The sequence below is a fragment of the Dermacentor silvarum genome, chromosome 8, assembly GCF_013339745.2.
Source record: "Dermacentor silvarum isolate Dsil-2018 chromosome 8, BIME_Dsil_1.4, whole genome shotgun sequence".
In the NCBI taxonomy this organism is placed as follows: Eukaryota; Metazoa; Arthropoda; class Arachnida; order Ixodida; family Ixodidae; genus Dermacentor; species Dermacentor silvarum.
In genome coordinates this window covers 45482063-45501680 of record NC_051161.1, presented here as the reverse complement: position 1 = coordinate 45501680, position 19618 = coordinate 45482063, and the positions used below count along the sequence as shown (strand labels likewise).

Sequence of the window (19618 nt, the reverse complement as noted above, 5' to 3'; positions counted from 1 at the left end):
GGACATACGAATATATTCTTTTATGAAAAATACATATTTTACTTGACAGTGCGTAGCGTTCAATAATTCGTTTGCAGCATCTAATATACAATGGCATTGGCAATGCAGTTATTATTCATGTATTTGATCCCTCGACAAATTCTATAAGGAGGAGGCCGCGCTGCAACCTCAGCCCCCCCCGAACAAAATTTCTGGCTACGCCACTGATATATATATATATTCACCGGAAAAGAAGTGATTATTTTATCGATCAGCGGATGATGTATATACAATTTGATATTTCCACCGCCACTTTAAGGAGACTGCTCCTGAGGCGCGGAGATTGCTGCTAATACCGTTGTCAGACAGGACACTTTCGATCGCGATCGTGCCCTGCCAGGATCGAATTTCTCGATCCCAATTGGCTCATTTGCGCAAGCTGCAGAAGGGAGCCGCCATGGCCAATGGTGATCGATAAGTTCGATCACTCGCACATACAGCATACAGCTTTCCCTCGCACGTACAGCCTACGGCCCGCGGCGACGATTTTATCGCCCTTGGACTTTATACGGAGCCTCACGGCGACGGCGACGGCAGGAATGCGCCTGGAATGCCCATATAATTGCTATCGCAATAAAAAATGCGTATTTCAGCCTCACAGCAGTGATATCGTTAGGTCGCTCTTCTCATTGAGTCGGTGACAACCTAAAAATTCCGCTACAAATACTCCTATGTCCAACACAAAGAGAACTCGGTATAGGTGGGCCAGACGATAACATTCACCCATTTCTGTGATGTCACAGCGTGGGTGCGCTCTTTTCATTATCGACGCTCATGGGGAACTATGTCTAGGAACGACAAAACACTGAGTGCCGGTGCACTGCGGTTTTATGGGTGAACACTTGCACTGAATTCTTAGGTTGTCACGGAGTACAGTGATATTTAAGCATTCAGCAAATCAGAAGTGAATGACGTCAGCGATAAGAACCAGTGTACCCTAGAGGTTCGATATTTAATAAGAAACATATAAAGCCGACAGACAATGAAGCCAGGAACAACATAGAAGAAGTTGATAGCTTCTTCCTTCATTGAATTGTACAAGTGTAATTAACAACATTGGTGAAACTTGCAATATTCTTTATAGTCCCGACAAACAGAAGTAGAAATTAAAGCGGAATAAAAGACAACTGTCTTGTTTCAGTTCTCCTTTCTCTACTAAGGGTATACGGACTTATCGCAAGTTTAACCCACATTCTTAATGAGGTATATACATCTCAATTAAAAAAGAAACATTTGGTCAACTTTCCCTCTGCTTCCTCTATCTTCGTTGTTGGCTGCATATGCGTAGTGTTCGAAGCGTTACAAGACCGATGAGCGCGGAGGCTTTCCCGCAAAACACTAGTGACCTCGGGTCCGGAAGTGTTTCTTCGATTCCTTTTCGTTTCTTTCTTTCTTTCTTTCTTTCTTTCTTTCTTTCTCTTTCTTTCTTTCTTTCTTTCTTTCTTTTTTTTCAATCTTGGATATTCCGGAATACTGTGCAGAAGAGAAATTGATGATATGGCTTTCAAAAACCAAGCAAAAGGCAAGCCTGAATATCTTTCTCTGTATTCAAGAACTTCCTAATCCTGACGGAATGACTACCTTGACACTATTCGTTCGTTTTAATATCCCGGTATAAGAAGACGCATCGGGGCCCGTTCCTACTGGCAAGCGCACGCAGCGCACGCAGTGCGCTGCAGCGGGTATCTCTTAGTTCCTTAATCACGCAGCAACTTAATAAAAGACATATAAGACTGACTGGCAACCATGGTGGGGATCTTTGTTTCTTTTCTTTCGCTCCCAATGCTGAATATCTAAGCACTAATGTGCTTGGTTTGTTGACTTGAAAAGTTCGGCAGGTGTTACACTCATGTGACACAAGAAGGCGACAGCCTGCTGCACATTTGGTAATACATGAAGTTATACAATCGGGGTTACACTTCTTTGTAAGACATATTGGTAATGCGTTAAGTTATTCAATCGGGGCTATACTTCTTGCAAGACATAACGAGTCGCAATGGGAAGTACACGTCTGGCACTAAGGCGACCTCGTGAACACCACATATATGAACACTTAACGTAGTACCTATATAAAGCGCAGCATGTTAGTGCACCCACTAGGCTACATCTTCAGTCAGTGAGATGTCTGCGATGTGACGTATGCAATCACGCAAGCACGAGGCACACCTTTAGTAAGCCAGAACCGTAGAGCAGCCGTTAATAAAGGAAAAAAAAAAGACGAAAAAAACAGCCGTGGCTTCAGGGAAGCGTGCTCGTCTCGCACACCGGAGGCCCGGGTTCGATTCTCACCCAGACCGAAATGAACCAGATTTTCCTTTCAACACCACTGATATACTTTGTTTACAAGAACCTACCCGAGAAGCGTGACGTCAATCCGGGCTTTTTTTGCGGCGTCGGCCATTTTTCGTCACGGCGCAGTTTCGCCAAGGGCACCACCAACATAGACACCTAAGGCCTTCTTTCGCCTTAATAATTAACATTAAACTGTGGGTGTTTAACGCCCGGAAACAGCACGATGATTATGAGGGACGTTGTAATGTAGAGGGCTCGAGATTAGGTTTAATCACCTGGGGTTCTTTAACGTGCTCCTCAATATAAGTACACATGATCGTGCTTGCATTTCGCTCTCATTGAAATAATGCAGCCGTGGCCCTGCATGGAACCCGCTACCTCGTGCTGGGCAGCAGAATGCCATAGCGACAGAGTCACCGCGGCGAGCGTTTGTTGACTTGATCAGTGTAATAAGCTTGAATGTTGCAAGTTCTATCTGCTGGGATTAAGGGCGTCTCCTTGCAAACGTTCACTTTGCGAGTCTACAAAAAGCCTACAGATAATTATTGTAGTTATTCCGTATAAATAGTAGTCTCTCTCTAGACAGTATGTGAGCTTGCGGCACTATATACTATTGTGACTATTACTTATGTGGATGTCAACAAAAGAGAAAAAAAGAAGGCAATGAAAAGCAATGCTGCCTAAAAGTTGCCTATAAACGGTCTGTAAGGACATGTTTCTTTCTCACCGTGCAGTTTCTTTTTATATTTTTTTCTTGTGTGTGTATTGTGTGTGTGGGTGTGCGTGTGTGTGTATCAATGCAGCCTGGGACACAGTGCCTTCGTATTGCTACATTATTAACGCGATAGCGTTAAGGGCCCCGTGTCGCAGAAAATCCGGCGTCGGTGTCGGAGAAAATCATCCCCAACCATCCCGACCGCGCAGGCCCTCAGCGTGGCGCAAGGTGTTAGTGAACAAAAATTGAATTTCTCACAGTGAAATCCGTCAGAAAAATGGTAAAGTACGACTTAACCACAACCTACAGACATGGTGGCGTCGGATTGTAATTTGAATGTACGAGAAAACATAATTCTGTTACGAGGAAACTCAGACACAAACCCATTTTCCAGCATTTCTATCATACCAACAGCGGCGCGCTCGGGTATGTTACTTGGGAAAATCCTATCCAGATGGCGCTCGCATCCTCGGCAGGTCAAATTGAGGACACGCGCGCGCGTCGGGGCAATAGCAAACAATTGATAAAACAATTTAAAAAGGTCCTATAGGACCTTCACATTTTAATATAAGACGACATATATTGCCCCTGGAAAAACGGCTTCCCAGCAATGAATTTCCGTTTAAAAGTGATGCCGACTTTAAGGGGATCGGTGTAAGCTTGGTCTTTGTAAGCTGGCTTTCCCACTTTCTGTGTTGCCGTGAAGCCTACTCACAAAGAAAAATGCGATGCGAACGGCCGGGTCCCGATAACGCTATCGCGTTCCACTCTTAAAGGCGAAGCTTAAGCGTCCTACAATTTTTGCTTCCATAAATGCGCCCAGACCTCCCGCTTCCAGTAAAAAAAAAAAGTTCGCTTGCCGCCGAAACGTTTCGAAACGAGAACACTCGTACGCTTATTCTCAGCGCAACTGTTATAACATGCCGAAATATTAATAGACGAAATGACATCGAAAACTGCCTAGCGCACCGATCACAAAGCTGCTGCTGCTCAGCGCCGCAAGGGGTCCCCACCATCGCTGAGGCTCCCGTTTACTCCTCGGTATTACGTCAAAGGCGTCTACCTTTTACAACGCTATGCTGAAGCATTTCATTGGCATCCCCTGCCATCTCATCCTAACATGGTTTCCTCTTCATTATCCTGCTGACTCTTCAGTAACCAAACTTCCCATATTGTCGCATAGTTAATCAACAGCAGCGCCACGACACCGTATCCACGCAAGCCCTATATAGCTACGGACAGAAACCCGCAAGCGTGGCGACTCGCCACCGCGTCTAGAAATATTCTCCTCATAACTTAGTCCCCGCACGAGCTAAAAGGAGGAGAACGTCTTACGCGACTCAAACTATGGCGCCTCTTTCGGCGAGCCTCTTCTACTCGTCGATCACACGCGATCTTTCCGTATATAAGACGTGGGCGGTTCCCTTTAGTAGATACGAAGCTATATACACGGCCATCCGCGTTGCACCCGCATCCAGGTATACATACACGCCGTGGGTGCAGGGCGGGCGTACAGTTCTACAACGCCCTTCCAAAGATCGCGGGGCTATACGTTTGTGTTAGTCTACACAACGGTGCAGCACCCACGCGCTACGTAGACGGACCAGTTCACACCACAGGCAAGGTGCGCATTCGCGCGCCCCTCCTCACAACGGGACCGAAGCGAACGCTTTATTGCGCCGCGTTCGGGCGACGTTTGGCGCCCGACGTCGCCGTCCTCGCAACCAAAGACGGAAACAAAAAAAAAACAAAAAGAAGGGAAGACAAAAGAGAAGAAAGAACGGTCGAGGCCCGAAATAGGGCCTGCAGAATCCATTTTCCACGGGCCGTCACAGGCTATGTACGAGGGCGACCCTTTTCTTTCTTGGGTTGTTGTTCTTTTTTCTTTCTGATACGGGACGCCGTCGTCTCCTTACAGCGCGCGTCACCTCGCCCTTCCATTCTTTCGAGTATAACCTCCTTTGTTTCGTTTGGCTTGTTTGTTGGTGTCTCTCTTTTATCCCTGTCCCGCGCGCGCGCTTCGCTTTAATCCGCGCCTCCTTTTATTTCTGGCTCGCGCGCAAGCAAGCAATCGCGAGGAGGTCTCCGAAAACGGAAGTCGCCTCGACTGCGGCGGCAGAAGCAGCTTCAGCGCGGGGCGGTTATAACGGAGCTCAGCTCGCTTCTCGCGCGGACATCGTTAATTTTCTTCTTCTCTTTTTTTGTGCGTGTTTCTTATTCTTCCTTCCGGGTGATCGCGCGTTTGACTCGAACGCTCCGCGTCGTCGTTGTCCCCTTCCCCAAAACGGAAAGGGTCCAATTGGCCCCGCGGAGTGCGACCGACCTCGGCGCGCGCGCCGATCCCGGCTTCGTATGCTGTTGCTGCTGCTGCTGCCTGCCGCTGCTGCCGCTGGTAAAATCGACGTGGCGCTGCGTCCAGTTTCTGGGCGGAACTAATTTCTAGAAGAACGAAGATGAAGAAGAATATGAAGGCGCGCTACAATGTATATTTGTGCTGCTGCCTGCAATGCAAAACTTTAATTCGTGATCCCAATCGGCTTCCTTCCCAAAACAGTCAGTTCTAATAATTAATCAGCTATTTTTTTCTATTCACCTTAGCATGATGACTGTTCCACTTTGAACACTGATCAGAATAAATCTTCCTCCAATATTTGTTTTTTCGCAAATTTTCTCATCCATTTCTCCAAACAGCCCGATTCTTGGCCGATCCCCCATGGTGGATATGCGCCATTTATACAGATCATCATCATCATCACCACCACCGCCACCACCTCCGGTCACCTTCCATCTGAGCTCCGCCACGTTATAGTAGCGTACAGTACATTGAAAAAACTGCCTTTTTAAGGATACGCTGCAGGGCAGCCTATGGGGACTACACTTATGAGCTTAATTTTTTTTTGCTTATTACTATGAGTAACACGCAAGTAATATATAAGCAATAGTTGATTGAAAATGCAAGAACGTTAGTTCACGGACCATCCGTAAAGGGGTCACGTGCTGTATAGGGGCCACGTTGCAAGATAGCCCGTATAGACAGTGTACCATTGACGGTAGTATGTGTCTCAGTTAATAAATTCCAATGGTAAAGCAACCGTTAGTCAAAGAAATGCGAATATTTTCCAAAGAGCATTTAGACACTCTACCGACTACTCGTGAACATTATTTAGAAATTATGCATATGAACTTATAGTTAACAGAAATTTTTAAAATCACCCGTGACATGTAGCACAATCGTAGTTCTTGAGCTAGATTACCCTCAGAGGCAGATTTTATTTGCACAAAAATTTAACTAAATATATTATTAATTAACATATCTTGCTAATTAGCTTTTACACTAAATATTTACGTCACAGGTTGCAATTTTAGAATTGTAGGCGGTGACTTTTAATATCACATGCACTTTGAATGAATCCAGGGTGCAGAGGTTGATACCACTTACGAGATATGCATTCCCAAACTTTGCGACGAAATGCATTGGAGTTGCAAAAACTTTCGAGCTCCAATGCATAAAAAGGCGTTTTGTTAAAGGAGTGGAACAACAGTGCATTTTTACGGCAAGTTTGACTACGTTTATCTCAAAACTACAGGGCCAGTCCACAACGTTGTGAACCTGTATATACACACCTCCCCCTCTTATCATCATCATAATCATTCATTAACCCTTTTCCTCCCCGTCCATTTTCCCCAGTGTAGAGTAGCAGGCCAGATTAAGTTACAGCTCAGGCCGACCTCTCTGCCTTTCTGTAAATAAATTTCTCTCTCTCTACAGGGTCAGTTTCAAATTCGTTCCAAGAGCACGTGCCTTGTGAAATTACTGGCTTTAATTCATGCACACGTATTGCAATATGTGCGCTAAAGTTATTAGTGAAAAAGTTAATTAGTGAAATTTTAGCAATTAGTCAATTATGCGTATTGATTTCTAGTGTAAGTAATGATATACCTGTTATCTAGTATCTCAGCTCGATAAGAAGGTTTATGCTCTATGCCACAGGCGATTTTTTAAAATTATATTAGCGATAAAATAAAAAAGGACACTATACATATATGTGTATACAGTGTCCTTTTTTTTAATGTTTTTACAAACCAAGAGAGAACTTGAAAGGCCAGTCCTACAAGTCTAGGCTATAGTTTAGCATTCAGGTTTAGTGCCTGTCTACATACAGTACTCCATCGTTCAGCGCACGCTCAGTGACGCCGACGGTGAAAGAAAGGCGCCTCACACTCGCGTCACCGCAAGGACACGGCGGCGACTACATACGTCAACTACACGGCTACGCCCCGACATTCGTCGCGCGCTTCAGCCGCGCCGACGCCTATATAGTAGCTGAGCCAGAGCTTCTGTCGGCGTAGCCCCGGCCCGTGATCCTCCTCGCGTGGCTCTTTGCCTGCAGATGAGGACGATGCCGCCTGCTGCCGGTTGCTCTCTCTCCTATATACCACGTCTCATCAAATCCGTGCAGCGCGAGTCAACACCGGCGTTGCTATGGGCGAATTAGGGACGACGAAGAAGACCTCGCGCACTGTCCACCGCGAAACCTCCCGTGCGCCCGACATCGGTTGGAGGGAAGCATCACGAACGAATTAGAGGCGCACAATAGGCACACTGAAAGCAGTTTATACGGCTGCCTTTCTTTTCATTTCCTACCGGCAGGCGCGATCCGTACACCTTTGACTACGCTGCACGGATTTGGTGAGATACAGCAGCGCGCGGCGTGCACCCCCTGGGTAAGGCATACAGGCTGACCGGCCAGGCAACGCCTGTCCCTTCCATGCATGCGTGGTGCCGGAAGTCAAAAAAGACGAGCAGCGCCTTGAAAGCAGGCCTCCGTTTGAGAGCCAGCAACTGCCGACGCTCCGTCGCTGCCGGTCGCCGCCGACGCCCGCGCCGCGTCCGGGCACGGGAGCGCGTTCCCGTTCGCCCTACAGACTTCCGGAGTGGTTCGTGGCGGAAGCTCCGTTTCTAACGAACCGCGCCCGTGCTCGTACGCGATCGCTGGAATGGTGATGCACGGCCTCAGAGATGCCGCGAGGAACTCTGCATGCACTGCCCCGATATCGGAGGCCACGGCAAAATGACACTCAGCTATAGAGTGACGGCGACCGAAACGAATCGCTCTGCGATTGCCCTTTAGTGTCGAATTTAAACTTGCCGACGCCATGGGCCGCGTGGGCTTCGATAAAGAGAAACGGTAAAAAAGGTACAGTTTATGGTGCTACCGCGGGGCTACCGCTTACCGCCGCCCGCTATATCCTTTGCGCGAGCTAGAGATAATCCGCGGTGCGTGCGCAGCTGGCGCGGATTAGATAGCACGCGCGGAGGTTGAAGGGTGGCAGGAGCGGTAAAATGTAACGGCGAGCAGTAGCACAGATTAAGAAACGCAGAAACCGCAGCCTGCCGGCCGCGCTACACGGCAAAGATACAGCGGATAGACGTCAGTGGCGGCATGATTAAAACCCGAGTCTCAGTGCGAGAACCTGCAGACAAGAGCTGAGCCATTGAGTAGTCGGCGCAGGCTGTCCAAGATTGATTGGTCGATTGATCAATGAAGTTCAATATGCCAAATCAGTAACACGGCTGATCAGAGAGTAGCGGAGAGCTCAGGTCACCGCAACTGCCTCGCTTGAGGCAAACGACAGAATCGGACCTCATCGCAGATGAAGGAGCCATCAACACACGACCGTTTTCAAGTGGAGCGCAGTGGCGTCTTACGTGTCGCAAACACCGGCTCACTGAGTCGCAGCTGTTTCGGTCCCGCGCCTCTTCACGTCATACGATTCCGCTGCTCTTCCTTCCCAGCTCCTTCATTCTCACTACGCCAGCTGCTCCGAAGAGGACAAAACTTCTTCCATCCCCGATGGCCACGTTTTGATCTGTGTGTAAATGTTATCACATTAAAAACCCTTGCAGGGACACATATCGTACAATGTTATCCTGATTGGCCCACCTATACGCTGTATATACACTATGTTCGGAATCAGCCCGAGTTTTACGGACACGAGTGCAACACCAACTGACTGTTCACTTCATTTTTAAATGTTAATGTTCCCGCAAATTGATATTCTGGCCCACGACCAGTCAGCTGATCGAAATCACACCGGAGTACAGTCCACGCCGCCTTTCGTAGCCTGCAGGTGGAGCTTTGGGTCACGCACCTTCCACCAGTAGAACATTTACAGTTACCGAAACTTTCCATCAAGCTCACGTTCTACAGTGATCGCCTCGTAAGTGTTCTGCTGCGGAACGTCTCTCAATGTCTGCATTGCCATAACGCTCGTGCCTATAGATTTTCGTACACGTTATTAGGAACCACTGTTGGTCAAAATCGTCAATATGAATCTGAGATCTCCCCGCTACGGCCTTCCTCATAAAGCAAGCCTGTGACTTTAGGATGTCAAAACACCCCGCAACTTATTTTTACTTCTAAAGTACCGGGAATGCTTGTTAACCTAATAGGGACATCACTACACGGACGAAACGTGTGGACAGGACACACATGCAGAAATTAAAGACAGGCAGGACAGAGGCGTTCCTCCTGTCTGTCCTTATTTCTGCATGTGTTCTTGAAAACTTAGCTTGTGCCGGGCAAATAGGCAGGACATATAGGAAAGTAATTTGCACATCTACTATATGCCTTGTCTATTCGTACCACGCAAACTGAGTGTTCGAAAACGGTGTACCAACTACGATATATACTCCGCTAACAAATTCTGTACGCGCTTGCGCCTTTCATCCGTGATGTCAGGAAAGAGTGGACCAGCGAACACTTCCACGTTCTTCGTCATTCTGGTATACACGTTGCGTTTTCGATTAGATTCGTTGACTCGGTCAGAACCACGCGTACGTATGCAATAGACAAAGAAAACATCGTCGGGACTTGTTCTCTATAGCGGGCTTTCTTTACCTATAGCCCACTTTATATCGATTCAAGTTGTTACCATTTACCAACATTAGTGACCCGTCGTCACGCGCCGTCTGTTTTGCGGCCGGCGCAAACGTGTCTTTTATTATATCCTTCAGAAAGATAACGGTGCACAAACAGCCTGCTTCCCACCTTCGCGTGTATAATCAGTCCAAACACAATCGCTGCGCGTGTGTATACACAGCAAGCAGCAGGAAAGACCTGGTACTTTTGACAGGCGACCTCTTATCGAAGTAAAACACTGGTGCGTAAAAAATAGATACAGCAAAAAAAAATGCCCAGTGGACCCTGTTGTTCCTCACTGATGCCCGACCGACTCGCGATTACGAGTCGGATAAAAATGAAAGAAGCTAGCGGACGAACTAGCGTCTATAGACTATAGCGCCCTTCGCTATAGTTCGGAGAAGAGATTGCGCTCAGCAGCTGCGTGTGCATACGGCGCAGCACCAATTGAACAAGAGAGAGAGAGAGGTCGGCAACCTTTCGGTCAGAAAGGACAAAGAACACACACACAAAAAAACACAAGAGCCGCGCGCGCTACAACACAGAAGCGCCGTTCGTTCGTCGCTTCGCACACGAACCGCAGCTTGAAAGCATCAGCCGCGACGCTCGGCGCCGCGTACAATGCCGCGAGCACTCGCGCGCACACAGACAGGCGGCCCTTGCGTTAAGCGTTCGCTGCACCTCGCATGCATAGTATAAACGCATCGGCCTCAGCCTGGCGACTGCGTGTGCCTGTATACGAAGGTCCATTGTTGTCCGGTTGCATGGACAAGCAGGTATAGGCAGGCAGACCGACAGCGGCGGCCCGCCTTATCTGGGACGCCTGCCACGCTGCGTTTCTCGCTCTTTATACACGTCGGCGCCGCGCCGAAACGTCAACCATGGGCGCGTATGCCTTCAAGAAGCGAAGGCTATATAGCGCGTCGCGCTACGCAGCGACGTTACGTTCGCATTGAATCGCCCGGGCACACACACTAACACACACGGTTGTTGGCTGTCGAACGCCGTCTGAGGCAGCAAACTGCCACTTCCTGTCCCCTGTCCAGCTCGTTCTTAGTGGTTTCACTTTTTCTATTCATTTTTTTTTCTCGATCGGTGGAGAGTGAGGGCAAAGAAATCTATTTCGTCACGAACAGCTCGAACGACGCTCTCGGTTCCGAGGTTCGGATAAACATGGCGAAGAGGTCGCGTATATGAACGCCGTGCAGCGCATGTCGACGTCGGCACAATGATTGACGCCGTCGGCTTACGCGTGAAAAAAGTTTGCGTCTAAGCGGAAACGGGGCCAGTTGAGCGATTCGATTTACGCAGACGTGCAAGAAAAGCACGTATGCGAATCGACGCGCTGAGTTTGTTGAGACTTCGATCGATCAATGTAAATGATTTGTGTGGACTTGAGGTTTCATACTCGTATCCCGAAAGCACTAAAGCATTACTGCTTTGCTTTAGAGAGATAACAAAATTATGGGACGTTCTGTACTCGTATACCTACGGTCGACGTATGTCTTGGATATTCTTAAGTGAATATATTAACAGGGTGTACAGGCATGCCCACCATTCAGCCCGTCAGATTTCGCCGCACGATTTTATGTCTTAGTGTTGTCTATTGTGAATAGCGTATTCGATTGTGTTGTGAATTCTGATTTATTGAACATCGTGCACTGTGCACGGATCGAATGCAAGAAAAACGACTCCACAGTCCTACCCATTTTTCCTTACCTGAACTTTCGATCGTCCTTCATTTTGAACGTGTTAAAACTATAGCCCTGTGTACATCTGCCGTAGCTTCGTTGAAGCGCGCTGAGAAGCATTCATGTTGCCATGGAAATGATTTGTTTTGTGCATTCTTATCACTGTCTGAAATGAATAAATAACGAGAGACATTGATCTGTGACGGTGGGTTTCACGGCGCAGCTTTTATTGTTTTCGGAGCAATTAAGGGGCGCTGCTTATCAAAAATATACAAAGCTAGAAAATGCAGAGGCGCGCACACTAGCCGTGATCGCGTTATCAGAATACAAAAAAATGGTGCATTTCTCTCACCAAACGACGCATCAAAGTTACACATTGTAGTTCGTCACGGCGCAAAAGCACCATGATTCAGAATATAATCACACTGCGTTTTAACCGATCGAGTTCGAAATAATTTTATACGTTAATAAGACGTGATCTTGTATTAGAATTCTAGAGAAAACGCAGTTTATCACTTTTTAATGTTTTTATCTCTCAAATTTCTGTCATTAGCCTGAGGACCAAAAAGCCCACTGATTCAAATTCTTGTTACAAAAATACCGCATGATTGCTAAAGAAGTGACGATCCGAAGATTCAACAGCAACTGAGTTCTTTTCTCTAAATTGCTAATAACCTAACTTTAGCCGCATCTTGGCCAATCCCTCATAGTGGGTATGAACCAGTGACTAGAGAACAAACAAACAACCAAACGAGAGTAGATAACAACTTGCAAAGCTGACTACCATATTACACACTATTTTATTTCACTTATTAACGGTTTTTCTTTCACGTCTTCTATCTCTTCTTTACTAATAACCTAATTCCATCCGCATCTCGAACTTTCGATTTTTTCCGAAAACAATCAATGATTGGAAGACCCTGCCCGGAAATTACCACTGGTTACAACCACCCACTGGATGTATTTTGTTTACTCTCGCTTTTCGCCCTTGTAAATTTTTGTGCGTTCGCTTTTTGTTGTATTTGCTCATGTAGCCCCCTCCTGCTTGTACAGATGTCCGCAGTATTGAAAAAAAAATTTTTTTAATACAACCCGGTTCGAGGCCTATCCCCCACAGTGGGTTGTGCGTCATTATGTAAGGAGTCATCATCCTCATCAACATCTAGCATTCTCCCATTCTTTCCACCACCCTCTCTTCCCTGGTTTATTGCTGTTATTTTCTACTTCATTTAACTTCCTGGTAGACACTTTTCAAGCTTCTTTCTAGCCACGTAACAGCTCCATTTATGGCCTAATCCAGAGGGTCATGCCATTGTGTTTGGGACCGACAGCGCCGACAAAAACAGCGTCTCCGTCTGCTCAGTCTTGGCTACACTCTTGTAAAACGGGCTCCACACGGGCGATAATCCGACATTCTATAGACTCACAGAAGACAACGGACGAGAAGCGCACATACCTCGACTGCGTTTGACGTCATAGAAGCGTGGCTCTGACGAAAGTGCGACACCTCTTCGTGACGGACAACGCGTGAACAGCAACGTGAAGGAAGGACGAGTTAGCCATTTCTCGACGACGCTTATCGTCAGCAAAACGGTGCCGACGGAATCGGAAATCCATGACAACCAACACTGTAGCAGTAACATTGCGAGTCAGAGGGAGAGAGATGACGATGGAAGAGGGGGAGGGTTAAGCAGATCGTCTTTGGTCTGCCACCCACTGGTGGGAAAATAGTGTGGCTAAAAGAAAAGGAAAATTCCGTGGCGATTTAGCGGTAAATGTGAGATAAATGCGTTAGCATTACGTCGGATCTCTTTGAAGCCCCGCATCCATGACTTAGACCACGTTCACCAAATTGCAAAGTGTTGTTCAGGAGCTCACTCGACACACGTCCTGCCTTGTTGAGGAGCGAAGTCCAGCTGACGGTGGTCCGGAGCAGACCGCCCGTCAGCTGCACTATTTATACGTATCCCTCTACCACGTGACCGGCTTCCCACACTTAACATACACTTTTTTCCACTTGGGCACTCCTATTGCTAACGCATTAAAACGAGCACTTGATGGGCGCGAAAGGTATGTGTGATGATGTGGATAGTGGCGTGCGGTGGCGAGAAGACCTGCTTCGAATGATGATTGTGTTGTGGCTACAAGAAGAGGATTGGTGATGATGGTAATGGAAGATGACGACACGTGCCACGAACGAAGAAGCGAGGAGAGCGTGAGAGCGAGCGGCAGCCCCGAACGCAAGCTCGAAAAACGGCGGCTCCAGGCTCGGGTACCGGCGACCGGGTGTCCAGCTACCGTGCGGACCTGGTCGGAGATCCAGTTCGTGGCTGGGCCTTCCTGCGCGCCAGCGGCCTGCTGTGATAGCGGCCTGGTGCAGTGCTTCCTGCTTGGACCGGGACGCCTGAGCTACCAGCTACCAGCCTGCTGAGCGAGCCCGAGGACTGGCGACCGGGCGTCCTGCTACCGTGCGGACCTGGTCGTGGATCCCGCTCGTGGCTCTGCTCTCCTGTGTACCAGCGGCCTGCTGTGATAGCGGCCTGGTGCAGTGCTTCCTGCTGGCCACCGGGGCGCCTGAGCTACCTGGCCGCCGACCGAGCCCAACGTTATAGCGGCCGAGGCGTTACAGGCCAGGCGTTACTGGCCAGCTACAGCAGTGGCCTGGTGTTCTACCGGCCTGCTGTTTTCTTCCTGCTGCCACGTCGCGACAAGGTGCGGCGCGACAGCAGCGACGTAGCCACAACGACGCTCCACCGTCACAACCACCGTCACGGGCACCGCAACGACGAGGCACACGGGCGAGTGGTGACGCATGAGGGCTAGGCACATATTTATATAGGACAAACGATTCGCGGACTCTAGTCCACGTACATGTAAATCGTCTGTATGTAAATAGTCTGTATCGTGCTAACGTGTCTGTTAAAGTCTGTGTTTCGTGTAGCAAGCTCCCGTCTGCCGTGTCATTATTAAAGGATCCTGGGCCCAACTGGAAACACCGGCGAGTTTGTTGTCGTTGTTTTTCCTCATCACAGTATGCCAGCATTCACTGCACCCATTCAAAGGCGCCTGCACAGTTCAACTGAAAGCATTGGCTGCCAGGCTAGAATGTCTTCAGAATTGCTGCGCTGGTGGAATGGAAGTGCAGTGGCTGCGAAAAAAAAAAAAAGATAATCACGTAACCACAGCGCATCGGAACACCGTTAGCTGTGGAAGCATTCGAGTACATTTGCACCTATACTTGATTTACTTGTGAGCATCAAAAGGCGTCCCTCGAGGACAAATATCACAGATAGTTACTAGCGCATAGATACGGAAAGGAAAATAGATTAAAATTATATAAGGTGACCCCTGACGTTTGAAATAACTTGTCAGGCCATTTAGATGACAGGTGTAAAGGCATAGTAGCACGAAAAGACTAAAGGTGAACGAAGAAAGGACAGGACAAGCGAGTGTATGCCTTTCATGCCTGAACAACCTAGCGCACCGACAAGTACTGTTAATTCATTTCCTTTTAGTATCAGTGCTTGCTTTATTTTACATATAAAAGGATGGAGACATCTTTAGCTGAGGTAGAAGTTAAACCGCCAGCAGCTCGGTGTACCTGTGCATGTGGTCTCCCTCCAAAGCACTGACTGAGGACACAGCTGCTTAGTTTGGAGCTCTGACGAGAACACGCGTATATACAGAATGCCATGGCCTAAATGGGTCATTTCATGAACGTTGCCTTCTTCGACCGTAAGAATATTTCGTGTGCCAATCGATATTCATCTTTCTATAGTGTACAGTGGGCTCACGTTAGTTGGTTGATCACTGTTGTTGTAGAACCAGCGCTCTTCTAGACAAGCGCTCAAGCACTGGAAAACGAAAAAAAAAAGAACGATGAAAACGAACAGACAAACGCAGAACTCGTGTTTGTTTGTTTGTTTGTTTGTTTGTTTGTTTGTTTGTTTGTTTGTTTGTTTGTTTGTTTGTTTCAGTGTTTGTCAGTGTGCCTAGAAGTGCGCCACTTCTACAAAAACACTCATCGCCATTTTGCCTCCAGAATGCCACTACATACCGGCCAAACCTGAGTGAACTTTACAGTTTTAAGATGTCAAAGAGTAGCGTATTTTCTTCTCTCGCCTCATATGTATGCCGAAATGTTTGATAAAAGATTATATTCAAGCTTCGCTGCGGACTCGCAGCAGAACATTTCAGTCGGCGTCGGTGTGCGAGCGTCTACAACGCTATTCGGGGAAAAAAAAGAAAACGGGGACGGTTACGCAATCTCACGTGGCCCGAGCGAATCTCCGTCTCTGCATAGCATCTCTCTTCCTTTTGTTTGCCACCGCGCTTTTCGCGATGCGACAATAAAGCGAGCTTTCTTTTTGTGTCCCCTTCCAGGCTGCCTGTTTACAAAGTGCTGCGCGAACAGTCCGTAAAGCAAGAAAGAAAGAAAGAAGAGCGAACGCGCGTGGCCTCTTTGCATGGAAGCTGCGGGGCCGATGTAAGCCGGCGCAGAGACAAATAATGGACCAGGCTCCGCAATGTTGAAGAAAGAAAGAAAGAAAGAAAGAAAGAAAGAAAGAAAGAAAGAAAGAAAGAAAGAAAGAAAGAAAGAAAGAAAGAAAATAGACGCTGGAACTAGCATTGGGAACGAAATAAAGAAAGAAAGAAAGAAAATAGACACTGGAACTAGAATGGGGAGGGCGGGTTGGCATGGTGGCTGGTGCTAGATAGAGAAATGCGGTGGCGAAAACACAGTGGGAGAGCACGAAGAGAACAGCGACGCGCATGCAGCCGGCGCTGGGCGCGCTGCCGTCGGGTGAGCAACTGGCGACGACAATAATAGAAGCGCGAGCGTGCATGCTTTCTTGAGTCTTGAAAATAAGAATAAGAAGGAGAGAGAGCGAAGAAGTTGGAGAGCAGCAGGTCGTTCGCGCCTTTCTTTCCTATTTTTATTTATCTCTCTCTCTCTCTTTTAATCTTGGTCAAACAAAACGCGAACCGAACAACTGGCTCCACAGGGCGCACTGCTTATGAAGAAAAAAAAAAGGGGGGGAAGAAAAACTAATAACAAGAAGACGAAAAAAAGGGCGTCGAAAGAATAGGAAACAGTCCTCGTGTTTACGTCGGTCATATTTTCTTTGTAGCGCCACTGCTGACACTATACAGAAACGCAAGAAACTACGTTATACGTTCTATCATTCCTTTCTCGTTAAGAGTGAGTACAAGACGCCATTGTTACGGCGCTGGTTGTCGCAAGTTAACCTCTCCGCAGTATAGTATGGTACCGCTGCGTACGTTTAGCACTGCGCTCTCTTTTACTTTTACTCCAGCATTCAGCAGGCGCAGTTAAGTCAACTCAGTCGTTCGGTGCTTCACCTTTCGGCATTGTGGTGCCTCTGCAAAGTCTGCTCCGCTTAGCTGCTTAACGAAGATGTCCTTTACGCTTAGGTTTCTTTCTTTTATACCTGCCTTGACGTGGGCAGGCACACGCATTGAACGCACACAGTTCGTTCGAGACGTCGATAGGTCGCAAGGAATAGTGTTGGCAGGCATAAGATTGGCATTAGATGACAATGTACCTGGAAACTGCACGATGAACGCAAGCGACTCAAATGGTTCGAAGCAATTGGGTGTAACCGGCTCCCTTACGCTCCTACCCATTCGTAAACTTCGCAATCATTCCCCGAATGAAGATAACCACGGATAGGTTGTACAGTGTGGTACATGGTGTCCGCATTGTGTCTAGTGTCTACGTGTCAAATATGGGAATAATAGTTGTATTACATAGTACATGGATTCGCCTAAACTTGGTCCTTCGGGTTCCGAATGACTTTGTGACCATTTTCAACGGGACACTGCGTTATAAATGCAACGATTCGCAATGATTACGCGTGGGCGCAGAGCCTTATTGCCCTTACACACACACACACACACACACACACACACACACACACACACACACACACACACACACACACACACACACACACACACACACACACACACACACACACACCATCATCATCATCATCATCATCATCATCATCATCAATTAATCAATCAATAACAACTTTATTTTCTAAACCAAAGATTCAGTATCCCATGGCGTTCGGATGAAAGTCGCCATAAACGGTGACTTGGCTAGTTCTATAGGCCAACTACTGATCCACGTATGCTGGCCCTCATTAGCATGGTAGGTGAATGATCAGAACCACGGTGTAAAAAAGGAAGGTGATCCGACGGCGGCGCGAGGCGCGGCCACTTAGTGTGACTCTACGCACGCCGCTGCCGCAAGGGGCAGCACCTGTTCTGGGGGCACTTTTTCGCCCGCTTTGCTGGCGCTTTTATGGGCACGCGCGGCAGAAGTGCGTTATTTCGATGAATATATGTCGTTCGCCTGCTTAAAACGACTCTACTTGGTTGGAGGAACGTCCCTGCCGACATTCCGATTGACTCCGACGCGGCGAGCAGCGGTAGGCGCAGCGCGCCGCCTGCTCGAGCAGACGACGCGTCTCTCTCGTGTTTGAAATGACGGTATTTTGACTGTAAGTGGCATGAAGCCTTCTACCTGCTCAGGATTTGGCGTCTAAATAACGAAAAATTGCATATATTTGGGTATGGGTGTTTGAATGCTGACGGAGGTCGTAAATTATCCACTGTTGTGCCGCTTCTCCAAGGCCTCCTGAACACGTGCTGCCCCTAGCGGCGGCGCTCACTGCCGGTCACACGAAGTGGTCGCTCTCTCGCCCCAGCGCGGGCGCGCCGTCGGAACACCTATCTTCTTACACCGTGATCAGAACACTAGGTATCCCTTTAGTATTTTGCATAGGAAACCTCATGGCAGCTGCCAACTGAAAGCTTGCAATCAACGCTCGATGAACGCACGCTGACACCCGTTTGCAAAGGCCTGCACTAAACAAAATAGTTCACGCGTTCCGCATTCCAATCCTACGCATACTCGGCAAAAGCCTGCTTGCACTGTGCGCGCTTTATATTAAATCACCTTAGTAATAACTTATGCTAACTTCAAAAGAAAATATTTATATGACACTACAACAATTTCGTTTGTTTGTCTGACACAGCGTACTCTACAGGCAGATTCTGGCTTTGTAAATGTCGAATACTGATGTTTTCTCTGCACACGCGCATTGCTGGCATTTTCTTTTTAATGATGTAGGCCATAAAAACACGATGGTTTCTCGCATGTTGAACCTGTAGCTCATAACGATTCATTTATGACGATAACTATAACGATTCAGTATATTCGTTTTCGTATATTGCTATACCGTATTTATGTGTATATTCTTTCTTTCCCCATAATCATTATCGATGTGTTTGTTGTGACTGTCATTGGCCCTTTTAACAGGTGGCGGTATCTAATCACGCTGCTTCAGTACAGCTCTCTCGTTCGTCATCCCTCATCTATCATAGCTGAAAGTGAACGGAAATACCATTAAATTCAAAGCAAGCAGACTGCCGGGCGGCTACCGCAGCACAAATGCAGAGAAGGAATGCGAATTATTCTTTCAGACTCGGATGTCACACAACTCCGGCGGCGGCAACAGCAACAACAACGATGACGACGACGACACCACCACCAACAAAATCAACGACTGTGCTATCCGTGCTGGCGCCCGCAAATGAGACAATCTTTGTGTGCTTGTGTTAGTGTGTATCGTGCTTTTAGCCATCTTTTTTTTGCATTTTTATTATTGCTTGAGTATTGAATTTGGGATTTTGTGATAGCCGGTTCTGACGCAGCCTACCGTCCCATGCTTTCACATCTAAGTAAATAAATAAAACAACAACATAAATAATCGCATGTCGCTATGCTACACCTTAGCGACTGCAGTGCAATAGGGTTATGGCGTCCTATCATTCGATGATAACCCATCGACATCCACAAGAACATTCCACCCCAACCATGGTTATCTGTGGCATCAAAAAAAAAAAAAAAAGTTGCTACGGTT

General features: G+C 47.5%; 1 long non-coding RNA gene across 1 annotated transcript in view; it reads right to left on the bottom strand.

Annotated features, from left to right (window-relative positions):
- Positions 1 to 1482: 1482 nt before the first annotated feature.
- The window catches only part of LOC125947328 (uncharacterized), a 161053-nt gene continuing 142917 nt past the window's right edge, over positions 1483 to 19618 (bottom strand). Inside the window, exon 4 of the long non-coding RNA XR_007468188.1 lies at positions 1483 to 1512. This is a non-coding gene — a long non-coding RNA (uncharacterized LOC125947328). The remainder of the gene's footprint in view (positions 1513 to 19618) is intronic.